We start from the raw sequence: 6,000 nt of genomic DNA on the forward strand, positions 1-6,000 counted from the left end.
CTCTCTTGCTCTCTCTCCTTTGTTGTGGCTTTGGCCTCTACAGAGAGACATTTCTGGAGTTTGCTGACTAATCTGTACCGCTGGGATCTTTTTCCCTGCAACACCCCCCCCCCCATCCCTGCCCCTCCCCCATGAGGAATCCCTGTTTAATTTGTGGAAAATGAACACGGTGATGTGTGATGTGTGTCAGTGGAGGAGAGTTAGAAATGAAACTGTGGGCTGTAAGGTCACTGAGTAACTCTGCTTGGTGCGGGAACAGCCAACTGACATTATTTAAAAGCACAACGGCTGCATTTACGAACCCTTCTAATTCTGTACCACACTGTAGCACTGTGGGCCACATACTCTGGGGTTAGATAGGAGTTCTACTTCCTGCCGGTTCTGCCAGTTGCTCTTGCTGTACCGTTTCTCCCAAAAGTAGAAGCATGCGCTACTGACCCACAATCCTACTGCCCAAACTGCAGTAGATCAGAATGTCCCCAATGGCATTTGACATTGAGCAAAAGCAGCTGAAAAGATGAGAACAAATTGTATTTCATACATATTGTATAAGTCTGTGTGATAGATATTTCACATCAGAATGTTACAGAGAGTATGAACTTTCTTCCGCATTTGTAGATTCTATAAGTCCTGTGTGGTGTATGTGAACCATGGATCATAACTTTCGCATGTTGGTCTTGTATGCCGAGCTGTTATTTTGTTTGAGTGTCCTAAACCCAAATTTTATTGACCGCATTATCCTGTGGTGTTTTTACGGTTGGGAGAATGTTCTAGTCCCTAATCGGCCAGCCAGCCAGGCAGCTGTTGAATGCTCTGCTCTGGTGGTGTTTGCCACTGATTTCTATTGTCCCATATCGGCTTGTGAGCTCGGTTTTGTGTGTGTCTGGGGCTGCCTGTGTGAGATAAACAAAACAAGTTGTTAAATTGGACCAAATCAGGACTGCTCAGCCCTGCTCCTGGAGATCTGCTGCCCTCTCCGTTCTCTTTTCAACCCCAGTTTGGCACACCTGATTCTGCTAATTGGCAGCTCAGCGAGATTCTCTAGGCTGTTGAATGAGGTGTCCTCTGTCAGGGCCGGAGTGAAAACCGACAGGATGGTACATCTCCAGCAACAGGGCTGGGCGGCCTTGCTCTAAATGCTAAAAAGCCCAAAAAGCCCTTGCTTTCTCCTGAAGTGCAACGGGGAATTGGTGTTGGGTCTCAGGCCTGTTCCTCATGACCTGGGACAGTGTCAAATGGGTGTCTGCATTTTGCTTCCATCTACAATTCTGTACCTAAGCAGGTTTACAGCTACAGAAAGTGCTCAAAATTGTTCCTCTCCCTCTCTCTATTGGGTTTTCTTTGCAGTTGGGTTATATTGCGTCAAAATGGCTTTATTGTCAGTTGCATTATATAATAGGTTTGTTAGTTAAATTATAGGTTAGGCCGAATTACCAGGTTGTGTTATCATAATCACTAGTTCCATGAGATCTGCTGGGTGAAATTTGTGTTTTTGTGCTTTACAAAATACAGCCTAAGACTAATTTTAATAGGCGTGATAAACATGCAAATTCTTTATAGCCTCTTCCTGTGTGTGCAGCTTTGATAAGTGTCCCCCGTGGTTTTCGATTTTAATGTTACGGCCAGGTTTTCAACCGTTACACTGCAACTGTCAACCTTGAGACGGTGTAATGGTATGGGGCTGGACTTTTAACTCCCAAGCTTGTGGATTTAATTCCCAGCTGGGACACTGCTGTGGTACCCTTGAGATATGTAGGCTACATGCTTCAGTACAACATCTAGCTGTATAAATGTATTGTTAAAAAAAATTGATGTTGGAGAAAAGTAATCGCTGATGGTATGACTTGTTGAGGACGGCTATCATGTTAAGTTATTTATAGTTATTTTATGTAATTCATAATCCTTGGTTCTGCAGTTCACTTTGAGTCTGTGTTTTACCTTATGTGTAAAGGCTCTGTGGGTATTTAAGTGCCACAGGAATGATGTTGCATTTCTATCATCTGACGCATCATGAGCTATATCTGACACCACCACCGGAGTCAGACCTGTGACAGTATCCAGCGATATCTCACTTTGCCCTCCCTCTCACTTTGTACTCTTCCTGTTTGGAAGCGAGTCTTGATCAGCTCTAGAAAATTACCCAGAGATCCTTGGCGTGGGGGGATTTTACTTGTAAACGCGTTGAGCTTTAATCGGCGTTACCGAGCTTCCGTTTCCTCCGAATCGTTGGGTAAATATTCCAGGGGTTTGGCTCCAGCCGTGCTTTTGGTCTGTTTGAACAGTTCGGCGAAGGGAGCCAAGCGCGCTTGCGAAGAGCTGTTTTGCAGCCGTGTTGTTTTCCTAAGCTGAGCGTGTGCCGGCTATTTTCAGCGCTCTGAGAACAATAGCGGGGCCGTCGCTTTTTACAGAACGGATCGATACATATCGCGGGCGACGTGACAAACACGAATTAAGAGAGCGCTTACAAGTGTGGTAGGTCTTAGACGGTGGATGTTCCATTTGTAGAAGACGCCACTTTAGAGAAAGGAAATCAGCTTTGTCTGTGCAGTACACAGGCTGTGGTGTTTTTAATGTGTCCAGTGGGCCCGCGGTCTTGCTTCCCATCACGGGTAGGGTATCTTTAGGATTGGCGGCGAGTCCATTATGCGAGAGGCGAAGCATGAATTATTCACACGGCGGGCCCGCGATGATTCGGTAGACCTTCCGAATGTTTGTTTGCTTCTCGGGGGGGTTAAAAATAGAGGCCGCTGAGTTCCGTAACCTGTCTTCACATTTCAGGACTGTCGTTCTGGAATGTTTGCGGCGACCTTGGAGGCGAGCCGTCGTCTGCCCCTCGGGTTGGGTGCCTTGCTCGCCCCCGTTCGTGTCAGGCCGGTTTCGCGTTCACCCCTGTGAACCCCTGAAGCGGGGCTCAGCTCTGGCACCCGGCTGACATTTGGGGTTTTGGATTTTTAAAATGGCCGTTATTCGTTGGTCATCTGTCTTCGGCCTAGGCTGTGATGTCAGAAGACATTACTTACAGGCAGTTAGCGATGCTCTATCCGAGCGACTTACACAACTTTACATAGCATTTTACATTGTATCCATTTATACAGCTGGATATATACTGAAGCAATTCCGGTTAAGCAATTCCTTGCTCAAGGGTACAACGGCAGTGTCCTTACCTGGGAATCGAACCTGCGACCTTTCGGTTACAAGCCCAGTTCCTTACCCACTGTGCTACACTCCGTCCTCAAGACGGCACGTTGTGTAGCGGTAAGAGGGGATGGACCGTTTGGGGCAGGGGTGCTCACTGACCCACTTAAACTCTCTGAGACTTTAGACACTAAAAACATGAGGAGTGCAGTTGGAGTCTCTGGCCTGAAATGTGGTTGGGACACCTCCTTGCGTAATTAATACTGGGGCTTTTTGGGCATTGGCCATTTAGACTCTCTATGGACACTGCAGCCCTCTGGGAATTTAGATTTGACACCCCCAGTCTAGAATGTGAGTAATGTTTTCCCTGTTAAATGTTAAAAACCTTTTTTTATTTTATTCATTTGTCAGTTGTCCTTTTGAATGGATCAGCCGGTATGAAATGTGAGATTCATGTGCTTCCTGCTCCTTTGAGAGCTCCTCATGGTAGGCTGTGGGAGATCAGCCCCCCCCCCCCCCCCAGGCCTGCTTCAGCATCGTGTGGAAAATCAGTCATGCGAAGATGGCAAGAAATGTTCCCGCAAATGTTCTCGGTGCTGCTTACGTCATCAAGTTTTACCGTTTTACTGTTTATGCTCCATTTTTACTTATCTACACCGCCCCCATGTTAAGAATGATATCTCTGAGGGTTTTGGGAGGGGGGGGCGGGGGGTGTGCAGCGCACCCCTTCACAGACTCACGCTGGGGTGATGAACAGCAGACGGGCAGACGTCTCCATGGCAATGCGGGGGTGACCGTGGCGGCGGGAGGTGAGCTGTCAGTGTCGGATTACCTCATCTTCCTGTGTCAGGAGGCCCAGGTCAGCACTGTGGCTCTGTGGTGGTACTCTGGAGGGTCACCCTGTCCTCTAACCCCCCCCCCCCGTGGGTTGTTTACAACTCTGATCCCAGTCATTAACCCTTCAACGTGTGAGGTCACATATGTGATTAGAATGTTCTTGACTGAACATTCTAATGCTGATGTAACAATTACTGCTGGTAATTGAAAGCGTAGGGGTTCTAGAACACTGACAGAATTGTTTTGGGGGGGGGAAAAAAATATTCCGAAGAAAACTACTCTTCAAAGGGTTAGTAACATTGGTCGCAGGACGGAATGGGTTCTTTATAAAACGTCCAGTATTTATGAAGTATAAAGGCGGGGGAGTGGGGTTTTCCTTTGGGATTTTCCTGGTGCGGACATTAAGATCACAGCACTATCCTCCCCTCATGGGGTTTTTTGGGGGGCTGGATCAGGCTGCCCCATGCAGCATTAGCGGGGAGGGGGGGAGGGGGGGACTGACAGGACGGACAGCTTTTCAGTGGGGGATCGCTTTCGCCTCAGTCACTGCCGATTACATCATTGAACCATTGCCTCCTTTTTTTTAATTTTTATTTTTTTAATCAGACCAGCTGCATATGCAGTTACTCATGTGTGTGATTTCATCACTGAATGCGGACGAGCAGGTTTGTTTCCCCTGGATGTGCATCCTCGGTGCGTTTCCGCTCGAGCGTCCCTCGTCTTGCCGTCAAACGCGACTCTTCTGCTTGCTCTCCAGGGTCGGCTGGGTTTTCCCGATTTTACGTCGTTATTTTCAGATGCGCTTTTAAAACTTGTTTTCGTAAGTCACGGTCTCTTCCACTCTTATGTCACAATCTCCCCGTAGCCCCATATCTTTAATCTTTACGTATTCTCTATATCCGTTTTTGTCACATTGCTGTTTTTTTGCCTTTATACTACGCCGTTATTTTAAACGAGAACTTGTGTGGTTAAATAACGGTGAAATAAAAACTGCAATAAAAAGAAGTGGCATAACGCAGAAGTAGTGTGTGTGTGTGAAGCCGGTAGAAGCTGCCTGTTTGAAGGCGGCCTGACCAGCTGTTTGTGAGCGCTGTGGATGACCCTGTGAGTGGAGCCCGCAGGGCGGTGGGTGTAAGACTAGACGTACCCGGCGGCGGCGGTGGCGCGCGGGGGTTTCATGTTCGCGGCCCGGCCACGTTCCGGGCGTCACGTGGGCGAGGACCGCGCCGCCCCGCTGGCAGATGTGAGCCGAAAACGTGCGGCGGGATTACGCGGCCCCTGATGGCCCCCCCCCTTTTTTAAAAGCTCAATCCCGCTATGGATCGAGCGAAAATTACAGGATCGTGACATGGATGGCGGTAATCAGATTAACATTACGCTCCCGACCCCCCCTGCCCCCCAGCTGCTCACAGAGCGCAGGGATGCCGGCGCGTTGCTCCCGCTGTGGGTCGCGCACATGTTGAGCGTCCGGTTCTCCCGGAGTAACCGCCTCTGACCGTGACCGCCTCGTCACGACCCGCTTCCGTGGCACGGTGCCCATGACCGCACCGGGTGCTCGAGTAACCCCCCCGTACCCAGCCGGCGCGGGCGGGTCCCAAGCCGCGTCCCACGGGCAGGAGGGTGCGTGACCATCGCTTGACACGGGACAGGGGCGCAGGCACGCTTGTCCTCGCCTTCCGCAGAGCCGGTTTCGACCTGACGTTTTTTCCCGCCATTTTTGCTTCGTCGCGGCTAACGACCGCGACCGCGGCGTGCTGAAGCTAGCGCAGCGCTGGGCTGTTTGATGGAAGACGGTGCCGTTTCAGCGCCTGCTCTCCGCGGTGTGAAATCCGTGCGTGCGGTCTCTGTCTCTCTCTCTCTCTCTCTCTCTCATCTGCAGGTCTACTCTGCAGAGCCAGGCTGCTGGATCCTCAGTTTTTGCTTTAGGTGTCTTTTTTTTCCCCTCCTCACTCTCAGTGGGATGTGTACAGTATGTGCAGAGCTGCTATCCTGACAGTGACAGGCCTTACTGCTGTAGGGCTGCTGGCC

This window comes from Anguilla rostrata, chromosome 6 (assembly GCF_018555375.3).
Source record: "Anguilla rostrata isolate EN2019 chromosome 6, ASM1855537v3, whole genome shotgun sequence".
In the NCBI taxonomy this organism is placed as follows: Eukaryota; Metazoa; Chordata; class Actinopteri; order Anguilliformes; family Anguillidae; genus Anguilla; species Anguilla rostrata.